This window comes from Lithobates pipiens, unplaced genomic scaffold (genome assembly GCF_037356315.1).
Source record: "Lithobates pipiens isolate NorthernLeopardFrog02 unplaced genomic scaffold, aLitPip1_a1.2 Scaffold_8, whole genome shotgun sequence".
NCBI lineage: Eukaryota > Metazoa > Chordata > Amphibia > Anura > Ranidae > Lithobates > Lithobates pipiens.
The window spans coordinates 468932086-468949310 of NW_027507903.1; the positions used below are offsets into that span (position 1 = coordinate 468932086).

At 41.4% G+C, this 17225-nt stretch overlaps 1 long non-coding RNA gene across 1 annotated transcript in view; it reads left to right on the forward strand.

Annotated features, from left to right (window-relative positions):
• Positions 1–16728, forward strand: part of LOC143960229 (uncharacterized) — a 170295-nt gene extending 153567 nt beyond the window's left edge. The window contains exons 2-4 of the long non-coding RNA XR_013270287.1: positions 7355–7529; positions 12342–12450; positions 14436–16728. This is a non-coding gene — a long non-coding RNA (uncharacterized LOC143960229). The remainder of the gene's footprint in view (positions 1–7354; positions 7530–12341; positions 12451–14435) is intronic.
• Positions 16729–17225: the final 497 nt, after the last annotated feature.

Genomic DNA, 17225 nt, shown 5'->3' on the forward strand with positions numbered 1-17225 from the left:
AGGTTATTTACATGTAAACACTGGATCTGAAGGTGAGTCACCTGTACACGGCAATAGGACAGAGCTGAGCAGCATTAGTTACAGAACTTCACACTGAGATATCGGGACACAGCACAGGACTAAAACTTCAAGAGACAAGGGAATTTAATCACTTAAGGACCAGGCCTCTTTTTCAGATTTGGTGTTTACATGTTTAAAACTGTTTTTTTTGCTAGAAAATTACTTAGAACCTCCAAACATTTTATATTGTTTTTTTTTCTAACACCCTAGAAAATAAAATGGCGGTCATTGAAATACTTTTTTTCACACAGTATTTGCGCAGCGGTCCTACAAGCGCACTTCTTTTGGAAAAAATAAACTTTTTTGAATAAAAAAATAAGACAACAGTAAAATTAGCCCACTTTATTTTTATATTGCGAAAGATAATGGTACGCCGAGTAAATTGATACCCAACATGTCACGCTTCAAAATTGCGCCCGCTCGTGGAATGACGTCAAACTTTTAGCCTCAAAAATCTCCATAAGCGACATTTAAAAAATTCTACAGGTTGCATTTTTTGCGTTACAGAGGAGATCTAGGGCTAGAATTATTGCTCTCGCTCTACCGATCGCGGCGATACCTCACATGTGTGGTTTGACCACCGTTTTTATATGCGGGCACTACTCACATATGCGCTTGCTTCTGTGTGCAAGCTCGTCGTGACGGGGTGTTTTTAAAAAACCTTTTTTTTTCTTATTTATTTTAATTGATTTTATTTATTTTTACACTGTTTTAAAAAAAAAATGGATCACTTTTATTCCTAGTACAAGGATGTAAATATCCCTTTTAATAGAAAAAAGCATGACAGGTCCTCTTAAATATGAGATCTGGGGTCAAAAAGTCCTCAGATCTCATATTTGGACTAAAATGCAAAAAAAAAAAAAAGAAAGAAAGAAAAAATTACATTTAAAAAAATATATACCTTTAAGAGGTATGGGCGGAAGTGACGTTTTGATGTCGCTTCCGCCCTCCTATGGTATAGAGACGAGTGGGGGCCATCTTAGCCTCACTCGTCTCCATACCCAGCTAGCGAAAGGACCCGATTGCCTCCGCTGCTACCGACGGCTCCAGTAAGCGGCAGAAAGGTGCGGGAGGGCGGCGAGAGGGGGGGCTGGCACCTCTCCCACCGCTGATAGCGGTGATCTCGCGGCGAATCTGCCGCGGAGACCACCGTTATCGTACAGACAACCGGCGCCTGAAGAGATGGATATCTCGGTTGTGGCAGCAGCTGCTGCCGTTACCGAGATATCCCTCTTCAAAAATAGGACGTACATCGTCGTGCGGCGGTCGTTAAGTGGTTAAACAGGAATAACTGACAAGTATGAGGCAACTGCTTTGGGCCCTACAACAATGATGGGGCCTAGGGCAGCTACCCCTTTTGAACTGCTATGATTACACATCTATAATGATGTGAAACGCGTTAGCCTGTCTGTACCTTTCATCAACATGTTGTAAGAGATTTTGGATCTTCTACAATGTTTTTCCACAAATAAAATGTGTTATTCGGAGTGCGGCTGTTCAGCTGTTTTCTTCAATTTTCTACACGATTGCAGAGCCTGCACCTGAAGTTCTGAGTGGGGAGGGCAGCTGTAAGAGACACCAACACTCTTGGAGCGGCATCGCTACCTCATACTAGATGGCCCAGGAGATGTATCCATGTATATTATAACTAGATCCCTATGGGGGAAACATAGGTCTGCTGGGGGGTGGGTTGCAAGATATAGGACCTGCCCTGGGTGCCAAATGCTCAAGGTATGCCCCTGTAACTATGTAACACCTAATTTGAATATTTAACTCAATCCTCCCACTCACTTTATCCTTGAGAATAATATTAACCCCTAAAAACAAATTCTATACTCAATACAAGGTTACTTACAGTTGAACTCCATTCAGACATAAAATACACAAATTAATGCACCAATACAGTAGAGCTGGAGTGTCACAGGAAGAAGCAGTACAATGAGCCAATCAGTTCATGTGCTGACTAGGAGCATGTTGATAGGAGGAGAAAGAGTGGCAAAGAGATGAGCTAATCACTGTGTGGCTTCTCCTTTCACTGTCCTATCGCAGGCTGGGTTTAGGATGGCCGAGTAAAAGGGTTGAATGGTGTTGGCCATAAGACTGAGGACACCTAGTGACAGAAATAAAGTACTGCAGAGGAAATAGCTGAATTTAAGGCAAATGGAGCTGCATTTTTTTTACTTAAAAAATGTATCATGTTATTTTTTTTCTACTTTAAAGTGTATCTAAAACCAAAACTTTTTTTTTCACTTTGAATGCAGTAGGTATAAGTTGAAACCCCTGTCAAGTTAATTTTTTTAATGTCTGTATTTGCATTGGGCATATTCATCCTCTCTATTAGTCCTGGTGACCAGGGTAAAATTTGGGATTTCACATCCCTTTCTGTCCTGGTGCCAATGGTCACCAGGACAAATACAGAGGGAATCTGCCCAGAAGGACTCAGCAAAAAAAAAGTACAAATAGGTTCTTTCTAAAACTACCCCATATATATATATGCTTTAAGTCAGGGCAGTAGATAATTTTTTTTTTCCTGGGGGGGGGGTTCAGGTCTTTCAAACGTAAAGGCATCATTTACACTTTTATGTTGGGGGAGGTACAGTAAAAAAATGTGATAGCAGTGTGGGGCCATGAGACTTTGCCAGACAGCACAGCAAATATTATCCCCATTCAACTGAATAGAACGCAATGCACGCAGTTGTGGTGCGGTAGTGTACTCATTAGTACTTCCTCCTTCCTAAAATAGAAAATTGATGCCTCCCCACTTACCAGACCTCAGATTCAGCATGGCACAGAAGTAGGAAAACGTATGCATCCCCAGTCTCCTTTCGGCTGTGTCATATGATACCTCGAGTAGGAGTCAAGGCGTTCCCTCAACTGTGCACTGTCAATTACTGGCATCTGAGACCTTGCAGTAATTTCATGCTTTTCAGGGGGACCCCTTATTAAACTCAGGGGATGGGGCACAATAAAAGGGGGGCTGGCTGCTGCACACCGACACTTTGATTGCTTCTACTGTGCTGATGCTGAGGCTAAACAGCAGGGACACTGCCTGGGCATTTTTCCAGGATGCTCTGGGGGTGTTTGAACACCCCTGACTCCCCCCTTATCTGCGCCCCTGCTTTAAGTAAATCTGAACTTCAGCCTTCAGTGAACCATGCAAAAGCTGGATATTGGGATCACTTGAGGAAAATAATTCCAGAAATGTTGCTGCTGTAGAGCATCCGTTTATCTCAACATTTTCCTCACAAGACCTGGAGTTGCAGTGTCCTTTATAAGAAATCCACGCAGTATTATTTTCCTTTGCTGTATTTTACAAATATTCAGGGGTCAGTTCTTGAGCGATGAGAAAGAGTTTGACTTTGTAGACTGCATGCATTCCGAGACAAATGATGAATTACTCTCAGTGTAGCTGCTAAACTGCTGTCTGGTGACATTGAAGGTTTGATGCTAAACTCCCCTCCTCTGGGAGAATTGCAGTCAGGTCACAAATGTGAGCATCCTCCTTCGAAGCCTCATGCCTTTTACAATGTTCTTGTTACCTCCAATCAGCTGATCTGGACACCGGCTTTACATATTTGTGACAATTCAACCTATAGTATCAGTTTGTATGGAATATAAAAAATATAAATATGACTATGACCATTTTTTTTTGCATTTTCTTATCTATTTCCTGTTTTTAAAGTGGATTGGTTTGACTACCCAAGTGTGTCTTGCTGTACTGAACTATATGTTGTATACTGTAGGAAATCTGAAAATATGTATTTTTGCTCTATACAGCAGTGATGTATTGCTGCAGGACTCTCGCTTCATTGTATTTTCTTTTATTGTTTTCTTGTTTTTATTCAGTTTGGTATGCTGTGTGCCTGCATTTGTTTGTACAAAAAAACTTCATAAAGTCAACAAAAAATTACCTTTAAAAGTGGAAATCCATTAATTTTTTTTTTTAACATCACCCTTCTCACCTTCTATGTTAAAAATAAAATAAAAATCAAGGTTCTGCTTATTTTCTCCACACCCTCCCTGGCTTCCTCCTCCACCTACTGCCAGCAGTCCTGTTCAAGCAAGGTGACAGTCATGTCTTGTGAGACGTTCATTTACATGTCCCATGTCATTATGTGCGCACCACTTAGTCCTGGAGGCTGGTTGCCTGTAGGCAGGCAAAGGCTGCTTCCTCCACCATAGGACCAGAGCAGCATCGGAGGCTGGAGGGGAAGTCAGGAGAAACTCAGTTTCTCAGTGGTTTCCTGGTTCCTGGAGACAGTGTTCCAATTGGCTACTCTGCGTCCAGGTGACCCTTGGCGGCTGTCTTGGGTCATCAGTGTATTTTTAAGTCCTTGCCCCCCAGATTGTGGTGTACATTTGCTAGTTGGTAGTGTAGGGACAGTTTATCTGTCTGTCAGGGACAGTACTAGCAGCTGGGAAAGGTTCCAGACAAGAAGGAAAAGCATAGGGTTCACAAATTTCATAGACAAAATCCCCCCCCCCCCCCCCAAAAGTGTGTGACTTCAAGGGCAACATCATAGAGAAATCAGAATATATATTGAAAAGATTTTGACAAAAATGTATTAAAGTATTGTATAAACTTAATAGGTGCATACATCACCATATGAGACCTAAAGATAAAAACAGTACAGTTGATATTATTCAAAAATGTACATTTCCTTTGTGTTTCACCCGTGTTTCAAGATCCTAGTGTTGATCAAACTAAATTAATGTTTGTGCCCAATTAAGTAGACACCGCTGACATATTCACATATATATCTTTATCTCCTTAGAACCTTTTGGTATTTTAACATACATGATGACCTCTTGACTCCAATGGCATTTGGATCATCCTTAGGCTGCTTATCAACTACTCAGCTACAGTTTATATGGTGGAGATCCTTCTCAGATCATAATTGTATACCCATTTAAGTTCTTAAATCTGGCTTCTGGAGGCATCTAAGATTGACCTATATATTCAGGTACAACATGTTGGTGTAGAATATATCTGCAAAAAACATATGGATTTTGGTAGCACATGAGTACAATTCAGTTGATTGGTGAATGATTCCCTCTTTTGTCCTCAACGATGCTCATTTCCTGTTCATGGTTTCATATACTCAAACATGTTTTGTGTTCTGTTATAGATTGTCATGTATATTTACCGCTCCTTAAAGAAATGTCCCTGATGAAGGGATCAACACTAGGATCTTGAAATGCGTTGGGCTAAATACAAAGGAGATTTTACATTTTTTTTAAATATATACTGTATTTTTTTATCTTTAGGTCTCATATGGTGATGTATGCATCTATTAAGTTTTATACAATACTTTGATAATTTTTTGTCAAAATCTTTTCAATATATATTCTGATTTCTCTATGAAGTTTCCACACTTTTGGGGGGTATTTTGTTTTCGTATAATTTACTTTCGACAACTTGGTCTCTTTGGTTGAAACCCCTTTACAAAGCAAATCCTCTAGACATCTTACCATTTGGGCACAAGATGGCCAAGCCGCATTCTGCCATCCAAACAGAGGCTATCAGTTCGGCTGAGACCTGCTTCACTACACATTATTGGAATTTGTGAGTGCTCCTGAATAGGACTTCTCCCACTGGGTTTGTTGCAGACAGTTTTTATGCTTTACTTCAATATAAGTTCTTTACATTGCACCCAGACTGTGTGTGTTATTGCCGCTGCACCACACTGCACCCCACCTACAGGCCACCAGAAAAAAAAAAAAAGAGGAAGCTGCCTTGCTGTTACCATACCGGCTAAAAGAATGAAGGAAAAATGTATCTATAGGGTTTTTGTTAAATAAAAAAAGTCTTTAAGAGGTCGAAGGAAGTAATAGAGGATTAAATAGCCAAGGTTCTGCTTAAAAATGGTATCACTGTACATTCATGTTTTAAAAACCTTGTTGCTATGCATATTCAAATGCAAAAAAAAAAAAAAACGCGAACAGCTGAATTTCCTGTTTGGTAGGGCTGCACAATGTTTGCACTTTACAGTTTATTTTCATTCCATACAAGTTTACTATGGCTTATGTACATGGGTGTTGCTGTTTAATGCTGGCTTATACATGGTTGCTTTCCAGTGCAAATCCCAATTAATGGCCTACAGGAGAAAGTAATGACATGGGGATCTGCAAGAAAAAACTGTGAGAGCTGCAGGTGAGCAAGGAGATTGACGATCCCGGAAGTGTTGGTTTCCCTAAGGACTTTAGCACAAGATTTTTTTAGGATAGGGACAATGTACGGCAGTGCAGGCATATGAGAAGAAGAATATTTACAGTCTTCTTTTACTGGTATGCCTTGTTTGAGTTTTTGCACAGTGACAGGGCCCCTTTAAAGTGGACCTCTTGCCTCTCCTTGCATGGGCAAAGTACATGTTCTCTTTACGCATAGTTATACAGCAGATGAACAAAAAATGTCCTTGACAGAAAACAGGGAAGGATGACATTTACTGTATGTCCATCGCTAGGTCTTCTAAAAGTTCCCCTTGGAACTTTTTTAAGATATCAGCTGTGAACTTTGCAAAACAACTGGACAAAGGACACTAGACCTTCAACCTGGTAACGTGATCTATGGAAAAAGGGTCCTGTATGAACCCAGGACACTGCATAACACTATTACAATGTGACTGTCACCTCTGTGGCCTTTGCCCTTTGACTTTGCCATCATTGGCTCAAAGCCACGTCACTAAAGCATTTCGCCTGTTAGGGTAAGAAAGAACTGGCATACACAGGCAGAGTCACATTCAAGTTTGCATCTCAAAATACCCATAGGAATCCATGTATACATGTTGTGTTTTGTATACACCCTAAAATTTGTAATAAAAGCAGTACACGTAATTAAAATGTTACAATTTAGCTTTTTCCATAATATGCATTGCATGAGGTATCTGTTATGGTAACACAGACTGTACTTTCAGTTTGTTTGTCTAGGCAATATTTGTGCTGTGACAAGCTTTGATCCCATATTTTAACAGTTGCATGCACATGGGTGGAACAGCACATTATTTTATCAAAAGCGACGAAAAAAAATTGCTGTAATCTGTTGATCTTTCACAAACATAGCTGTGTGCCATTTTACACGTACCCCACCTGACCTCTATAAAAGCATTTTATAAAACCCATGCCTACAATGTAAAGGCACACTCCAGTGAAAACCAAGAACTCTTGAAATGCATATATAGTACATAGCCTATCTGCTTAGGGCTTCAGTCTGCTACACAGTTATTGGCAGGGCTGGAAAATTTATGGAATTGGCACAGAGAACCTGGAAAATCAATGTCATTATTTTGTTTTACAGCTGCCGAGAGTTCCCACCATCTATCCGCCATTTCGTTGCCTAGACTAGAATCCAGGGATGCTGTAGACTGGAGGAAAGCGCTAATCTAGCAGGAGAGGAATGAATCAGAAAGAAGACCAGACTGTTCACTTGCCCTCCAACATCTCCCTCTGGCCAGTCTTCTACCCAAGTACTGGCAAGTACTGTAACTGCCCATTTCTTGATCTTGCACATTCACAACTGCATGTTTGTTGTCCACAAATATTGAAAGCTGAATGTTTGGTCCACCAGGCCTAACTCTGATTGAGGAATTGCTCTCCTGAATGTCTGACAAAGCTTTGCAAAAAGCCTTATTTGCCCAAATTTTGTTCCTGACCACCAGTCGGGTGCTAGAGTCTGGCCAATGATATTTTGCAGCTAGGTTGCAGCCCATGCACTATTAAAGGCTGCTTGTGCCACTGTAGCGACCCAGCACCACTTCTTTTTAGGATTACTATTTTTTCTTTTACTTTTTCTATTACTTTTTTTTCAATGTGTCAGTAGCAGTCTTGCTGTGTTGCTGTTGCCCACCCCCCCCCCCCCCCTTTTTTCTTCTGGGGGTGTTTGCTTGATTTTTTTTTTCCTACATAGTATTTGCTTCATTTTCTTTTCTTCAGTTTAAAAAAAGAGATTTATTTTGCTTGTGTTATTTTAGCATTGAATTTTATTTTCCTTTTTTTCACCTTGAGCTTTATTTTTTTTGTGTGTTTAACTTTGTTAGGTTCTTTTCTTTATTTATTTGTTTTGATTGGATCAGCAGCAGCAACAGCAGCATGAGATTGTTGTTAACAATACAAAAACTGTCCTTTGTTTGCAGCAGAGCACTGAATATTGTGGTGTAGCTTAATCCACAAAAGCAACAGTGAATCCAAGCGCCACATACCTTATTTCTGCATAAAGTTCTTGCTATAGTTTATTAAAAATGTCTGGGAGGCCCAAAATGAGAAGCAGAAGTGGTTCTGGTACAGCTATGAGGTGGAAGTGCTATACAGCCAGAGCATGCAGGGGAGGTGGTGGAGTGACTATCCAAGCTTTCACCTCCCTCTCTGTCTCCCAGACACAGAGTCCTTAGCAAGTGCAAAAACACCCTGTTCTGCATTCTCATCCTCAGCTACTCCTGCCATTGCCCCTCCAACTGGCACAAAGGAGTCGGTTGATGTGAGCACAGTATTAGCCATTTTCTGCAAGAGAATGTGCAGCACTTAATTGCATCTAGGAATTAAAGCAATGGGGGTGTAGATGGAGTTGTCAATAGGCAGGAAGAACCATGTGGCCCAAATGTTCCTGTACCTGCAGCCTACTTCCAAGTTGGTTTTAGCGATGAGCAGGGGGGAGGATTAGTGATGCCTCTGACCATATTTTGGTACCATATGAAGAAATTTATAGAAATCAGCAGACCAATCTGCTAACATTCTACGAGGAAGTGAGCTGCCATCTAAATAGGGAAAGGCCTGTGGATGTGGTGTATCTGGATTTTGCAAAGGCATTCCATACAGTTCCCCATAAACGCTTAATCTACAAGCTGAGGTCTGCAGGCATGGACCATAAGGTTTGTTCTTTAACCAGGAAACTGCTTACAGGGACATGTCCAAAGGGTGGTGGTAAATAACGTGTGCTCAGACTGGTCTAGAGTGGTAAGTGGAGTACCCCAAGGCTCTGTCTTGGGACCAATTCTGTTTAATTTATTGATAAATGATATAGAGGATGGGATAAATAGCTCAATCTCAGTTTTTGCTGACGACACAAAAATATGCAGGGCAATAACTTCACTTCAGGCTATAGAAAGTTTACAGAAAGACATGAACGAAATAATGTAGTGGGCAACTACATGGCAAATGAGGTTCAATGTGGAGAAATGTAGGGTAATGCACTTGGGGGCTAAAACATAAACGCAAACAACTCACTAGGGGGAGAACCTCTGGGGGAATCAAGGATGAAGAAAGATCCGGGGGTCCTAGTAGATGACAGACTGAGCAATAGCATTCAATGTCAAGCTGCAGCTACCAAGGACGGCTGAATTTTAGCATGAATAAAAAAGGGATATACTCTTGAAATAAAACTATGATCCTGCCACTTTATAACACTCTGGTCAGGCCACAAGTGTAGTAATATGTTGCAAAATGTTGTACCTTCATTAAATGTAACCATATTGCTACACTTAGAGGCGCCTCTCTTCTCTTTTATACTCAGTTGTGACTTGACGCTACTTGTATATCAAGACATTGCTTGTATATAAAGTCAAAATTGATTTAAAAATGTTGCTTGTTTTGCAAAACACTCTCAAACCAAGTTACTCTCAAACTGAGGTTTTACTGTATGTAACTAGCCACCTCCAGGCTTCAGGATTAGTCTTCCTGCCCCATGCAATCTCACACATTTGCAGTGGAATGACAGCTGTGATTCCCCAGGTAGTCACAGCAAGCACCCAAATCCAAGGTGGTGGTGCCAGGGATCCAGCAGCAATGAGAAGAATCAACTGCAGGATAACAGCACTGGACTCCATTGGCTGGAAAATACATGTTTTATTTTTAATCACCAGCTACAATATTTGTAGCTGCTGGCTTTTAAAATACTGCCAAAGGCTGCCAGTATATTGCCTGATTGGCAATGTAGCTTGGAGCCTCCTGTGAGTGAAAGGAGGAACAGCAGTGGGGCGACTGTCTGCCTAAGTGAGGCATCCAGAAACGTTTTCAATGCCCAAGGTTGTCTGCTGCCAGCAGAACCTTTGGCTCCTATATATTTCGAAGGTGTTCGTATTCAGGATCTGAACTTCGCTAACATTTGCCAAACCAAACCCAGCTATGCTCAGCTCATTCCTACCAACAAATTATTGTTTTTTGCCCACATATTGTCACAGTTCTGATTGTTTCCCATGTATTGCCACTATCACCTGTTTGTTGCCATAAATGATCATGGTTGCCCATTTGGTGCCCACATGTTGTCACAATTGCCTAACTGATGTTCACCCATTGACACATTTGCCCATCTTTTGTCCTGTAATTTTACAATTGTCATTGGGCGTTCCCTGTTTATTAGCCACCTACCGATAGGACTGCCAGTGTGCTGCCCATGTTTATTGTGCCCATATTGCCTGAACTGCCAGTATATTGGTCATGTTGAGTTGCCACAATTCATTATGCATTGCTCAAGCTACAGTGTACAAAAATGGCAACTACTCAAATGAATAACTAAGCTAGGTGTGAATTTGGTTGTTGTCCATTTTTGTGTAGCTTGCTTAATGCTGGAACCTAGTGGGTGCCTGATTTTCACATACAGGGAGTCTGATATGTCAATTAGACTGATTTGTTAAGTGAGTTTAGAAAAAAACACAAAAAATTGCATTAATATTCGCTTCAGTTAATCAGATAAAATACATAAAAAGGGGTTTTCTTTTCTTCTGGAATTGTGCAGTTTCTCTCACTCTCCCTCCTTTTTCTCTTTCTTTCCTCTTTAATTTTTTGCTGTATGTGTCTATTGGGGGGATTATTATTCACATCCTGTCCTTGAGATTGCCCAGAAAATGTGATGAAATATTCCCAAAGCATGGAGAATCCACTCTTAGCCCTTGTACACACAGTCGGACATTCTGACAACCAAATCCTTTGGATTTTGTCCGACGGATTTTGTCTGACGGATTTTGTCCGAAACTGTTGCATACACACGGTCGGACAAAGTTGTCGGAAAATCCGATTGTACATAACGTGATGACGTTATTTCGTTACGACAGACTATGTTCAGGCTAGTAGCCAATAGATTTGGTCTAGGAATTTGATCTGAGCATGCGTGGCACTTTGTCCGTCGGAGTAGGCTACACATGATCGGAGTATGTCCGATCGGAGCAGTTTGTCGGAAAATATTTCCAGCAAGTTGGAAAATTTGGTCCGACGGATATTCCGACGGAAACAGTCCGATGCATACCACACACAGTCGGATTATCTGACAAAACGGTCCGATAGGACACATTCCGACGGATTCTCTGACCGTGTGTACAAGGGCTTAGACAGTTATCCTCATTCGATTATTTAACCTCTTGCTCGGTTGACAACTCTAAAATTTTGGAATTTCCCTCTTTTTTTGTCTTTGTGGCAATGGCCACCAGGTTAAATAGAAAAGGTGAATCTTCCCAGTGGGAACATGGGTTGCAAAAAAAAAAAATAAATTGTCAGGTTAAATATACACTCTTCAACACAAAAAAAAAGTTTGCTTTTAATTAACTTTACATAATCACATTTCAGTTAACTGAAGTCAGGTCATTCAAAAGCCTATTCTGACTATATCTATCTACCTATTGATAAAATATTACAGTGAAGGTAATAAGAGATTTCATTTCAGTTGATTAAACTGTAACATGAACTACTGAAATGCATTAATGTGCGTGGCTGTGTGCTCAATGTTGTACAGAATTAAATAGAATAACATATCTGAAGAATGCCTTGCAAACATCTGCTGTACTTTTCCAAGAACCATATGGACATTGGACAATGGACAGCGTTAGTATGCCAAGGATGTTAGTTGCAGTGGATAAAACATACAAAATGAAATACTGTATGTGTATATAAGGAGTTTACATTTTTGTCACAGCAAAGAAGATAGATTTATGTAACCTTGGCAATTCCAAATTTGGGATGAAGCACACTCAGACATATGTGCATCCTGCTCGCTGACCGATCACTAATTACTTAGATGCGCACTGTGCTCAGGATGTACACCATACATAGCTACAAAAACAATATCTCAGCTTGAACTAGGGTTGTCACCTAATACCTTTAAACCTGAAAACATATGACTTACACAGGTTCGGAGGCTAGTTTAATGCAGATACGGCACCAAGTGAGTTTAATTACCACCTTAATTAGCCTCAGAACCTGTGTAATTGATATGTCTTTGGGTTTAAAGGGATGAGGTGGCAACCCTAGCTGGAACATGTAATGAAACACACATATTAATACTCAGATATCTTCAATAACAGCATCAGTACATTTACCTGACTGGCTACAGAAGCTCCATCAACAATGAAGAAGTTGGATGGAGGCAAATGAAGAGAACCCAAAGAACATAACTGCAACAATGGTTGTAAGGTTACGTATGATTTTTCTTGTTTTCTGCATCTGTTTCATTGTATGAACTTGTAGCGCCCTCCTAGGTAGGTGCTAGGATAGTTAGATAGCTGTTAAGTTGTGTTTTTGATTTGAAATTTAGTTGCCACATGGTAAGTAGTGTGGTTGTGGTTGTAATTGTGTGACAGGCAAAAGCATATTCTGCAAACTGTAATCAGTGAATCTGCAATATGCTATTCAGGTCTGCTCAGTGTTGTCAGCTGCTTCTAGTTCTGCCTATGGCGTCCTCTGTATCCTAGAGATGGTAGAAGTTTCTGGATAGTAGGTGTAAGATTATGCAGATGGAAGCATGAATATGCATGCAGCTCTAGCCTATCCCAGAGAGATAGGCTCTGAACGCATGCTGGGTGACTGTGCTTATTCTTTGGGCACATTGGGTTCTGGGTTTTGTCCCAGAATGGAGAAGTTCAGTCTTGGGAGGGCATGCTTCTCTCCCCAGGCACAAGCTGCTGATGGAGGCCTCAGGTGGGCAACCTGAGAGAAGGAATGCAGAGACCCAGGTGCTTAGAAGCTGACTGAGGGGAGCCGTCTGCCAGAGATTTTTCTGGTATCACTGGAGGGCATTGCTTGGAAGATTGTGGTGGGAGATCTGGGAAATGGGAGTCTGCAGGTTCCTTAGGTGATGAGGGGTCAGGGATCATTGATGTGGCATCTACAGGTCTATTGAATAGGGGATAGCAGACTGGGGGTCAGTGGCCAGCACAGAGTGGAAGTGTGAGGCCAAGAAGGAAAGGAGGCCAGACCTATACCCACCCCGTGCAGCGGCTCAGGCACAAAATAAGGCCATCTAATCGAAAAGGCAAAAAGTCTGTATGTTTCACCAAGGAGAAAAGGTTTCTATTATGAGGACTTGTCCAATTAAGATATCCGGAACTACAACCTGAAGGGGATAAACCTCTTGTTCATTATGGACCCTTTGCGAAGATCTGTGCTGCATGAACAATTTGCGAGTACTTGTCCTCTGTAAAGGGCTGAGCTGTTGCCAGGTATATGGGGTGCCCATTCTTTCCTGCCAAATGGAAACGGATACCCTGGTTAGTTGTTTCATGCTGGGTTCATGGACTTTGGCTAGCAGAGCCTGAACTCAATTACTTAGCTCTCCTCTGTTCTGTACTCCTCTCTCCCCCCCCCCCCCCCCAGCCTGTCAGCTTGTGACAGTGCCGCTCTGCTCCCTGCCCCTTCCCTTCCTGCTGCTATCATAATTCTATTATGATCATACCATCCCATCTGTTAAATAACGATATGTGCTCCAGTGTCTGTGCTGTATAAAAAATATAAATTTTTCCACCATATTTCAGAGTGTCTCCGGGTGCTCATTTGATTGCTCGCTATTCACCTTTGCCAGGCTGACAACTGCAGGGGAGGGGCGGAGAACTCCCACTGATGTCAGCCAGGAGGAAATAAGAAATAAGCGCCAGAAATAAGGTAGAAATCTGCATATTTTTTATACAGCACAGACACTGGGACACATATTGTTATTTAACAGATGGGATGGTATGGCCATAATATAGCAATGAAATGAAAGCAGCAGGAAGGGAAGGGGCGGAGAGCAGAGCGGCACTGTCACAAGCTGACAGGCGGGGGGAGGAGGACATAGGAGAGCTGCAGATGAGAGAGGCACATAAACTGACCACGGTATCAGGGCTCAGCAGCCATAATACACCATGGTCAGTTTACAGGGAGGGCAGGATCAGCCAGGTATTTCAGGGGATACAGGGGGCCAAATTACACAGCACAAGCACTGTGCTGTATCACATGATTTAAGGGAACAGTATGCTTTTCTTTTTTTTTTTTTTTACGGTTACAAACACTTTAAAAGACTTTGCTATTGCTATGTGTTTCTGAAGTGTCCCTGGCTAGGGAGGTTGCATCATAGCAGGTCATGTTTAAACTTGTCTAGATAGTTTAGAATAGACAGGATGTTTGATTATGTATCTGTCTTCCAGGGCTCTGAATGGATCTCCGTGGCAAGATAAAGAGATAAAGCCAAGTTTATATATGTTCATACATGCGTAAATCTCTAAAGTATTGTTGTATAGTCTCTTTTACGCTTTAACACATCTGGTAAATAGGATGTACCTTTTCAGATTGTGCAATTATTTTTCCTTTTCAGGTGAAGACTGCTGAAAGTGACTACAGCGTTTGTCTGTTGTGATGTATATACATATGTGTATGTATAGTTAGCTATGGGTTAGTTAGGATAACTTAGCATCGCACCTCTCCATTTATTTTTCGGTGGGGGGAGCCTTGTATGTGTTTATACAGTCCTTTGTACAGAGGACTTTATTTTTTCACTGCTAATTTATTGTACATATATCCCAATACGTGGAATGCCACATGGCACTGTTAATTTGTCCAATTTCGTAGGATACCCTGCCTAGGTTATTGTGAAATGTTTTGTAGGGGCTGATGGCCAAGGCCAGTGAGGACATGGCCATTTTTGATGGGGGTGGATGTAGCACCCTCCTAGGTAGTGTGGGAGGTTAGCTTCAAGTGAAGATTTTTCAGAAAGGTAATCCAGTCGCTACTTGCCCGTGTTTATTTGGCGAGCAAATAAAGCAAACAGAAAAGGCTTCCTGCGCAGGGGTAGAAAACATAGTCCCAAAGCAAAAGTTCATCAAATGAATATAAGCCTCCTGGCTAATGGATAGTAGATCTCACGTGTTTGCTTCAGTCCTGCACAGCCTGCTTCTCCTCTCTCAGCACCACCACTGATTAAAGCGGAGTTCCACCTAAAAACTTCCATTCATTTGTCTCCTCTCCCCCTCTTATACCACAATTGGCACCTTTCTGGGGGGGGAGGATACCTGTTCCCACTTCCAGAAGTCAATGCCACGTCCCATAACGTCACTGTGGGGCTCTTTCCTCCTCCCCCTGTCACTGGGCCAGTAGGAGAGAGGAGCGGGGCCTCACGCATGCGCATTAGGGTTCCCAGCGTGAAGCCGTAAGGCTATACTGCTGGGTTGCCTTACCTGCAATGGCGGCGGCAGCACCCAACAGCTGATGGAAACATCAGCTGTGGTGCCGACATTGCTGGACTGCAGGACAGGTAAGTATACTATTATTAAAAGCCAGCAGCTGCAGTATGTGTAGCTGCTGGCTTTTAATTTCTTTTTAACTTGGGTAAGGCAAAATTATACCACAGGTGGGGAGCAAAGTTTGCCCAGTGCTTACCCCCTTGCTACCTACAGACCTTTCACTGCCACTCATTTACCTTAAGAACCTCAAGATTCTGTATGGCATATACACACCATCTATCACTCACAGGAGCTAGCTGTCACAGTAGGTGCTAGCATAGTAAGATGGCTTTTAAGTTGTGTTTTTCACGGTAGGTAGTGTGGCTGTAATTGTTTAACAGGCAAAAGCATGAAAAGGCTGCAACTATCTGTCCTTGGGCCTTGTGAGTACAGACATTGCTGGATCTTGGGGACCTTGTGCCCTAGCTACCCCTCTGGTGCCTAGTACAATGAGCTGTGGGTCTATTTAAAGAGAACACTGGTTGGTGGTCCTGAAGAGCTCTGTCCAAATGTTGTCCACTAAGAGAAGGGACTTTGCTCTACTAAGTTTTACTACTGCCATAAGCAAGCAAGGAAGATTAAGTCCCAGTGTACATAGTTATTTTGGAGAATCCCACCACTACCCTTATCCCTATATAAATTCTCCCCCATTAAAAAAACAATATACTGTTCTACTTTTCATAAACTGTCACTATTACACTTAAAGTGAATGACTCTCTCAATACCATTTCCCTTTTCTGAGCATTTCTGCAGTTTATCTTTTATAATTGATGTAATGTTAAAAATAACAACTTTTTGCCTTGATAATGAACCTTCCTATTGGTGTCTCTTACACATGTTGTCACTTGCTAGTAAATGATGGACGTTTCAGGCCTCCCGCTGCTTGGTTATTTTTGTTAAATAAATCCCAGCGGAGAATCAGATGCTCACACAAGGGCAAGACGCCTTCAGCCGCGAACGTCCTTGAAGCGACTGCGTCTTCCACTCGGGGTTGCGAGACTCGTATTGCTCTAATGCCCTGCAGAATTGATGAGGTCATTTATTAAGTGAGTCCAACAACTCACAAGACCTTAATTACCAGAGGTCAAAAATGATTTATGTAAATATAAGGAAGAAAGCACAACGCACTGCAACACGTGCTATTTCACTTCTGTTGGATAAATATCATGCAACAATCTTTAAAAAAAACATCCATCCAATAAAATAATTACGTTGTTCTTTACATTATCTGATATCGCCTTTTTTATACGTTTCCTTGCCTGTGTCATGCTATACAGTATAGTGATGCATTGATACCTGTGTAAATCCCGCTGCTTTTGGTTTATTTGTGCCTAAAGTATAAATAAACCTGATCACTAAAATACTGTTACAGTAAATCTAAAAGTAAATTTACATATGTTTACATCTGCAAATTTAAATAATATAACTCCTTGTGATCCTGCCATTAAGATTCTTGTTCAGGCACTTCTTGAGCATTACAATGCTCTGTTCCTGTCTATCAATTGTTGTTCTTGTTCTGTGTTGTCACCTTGTCATACTCTCTCCCACTTGAGAGACCACAAGCAGCACAAGTAGCTGCAATGTAGATAGAAAATGACTGCAAGGAGGCTGCAGATGATCAGCAACATAAGCATGCAACAAAGGATGAAATAATTATGGTAAAAATTATTTTTATAAAAAAAAAAAAATCTAAATTGTTTATGATACACAATGCATGAG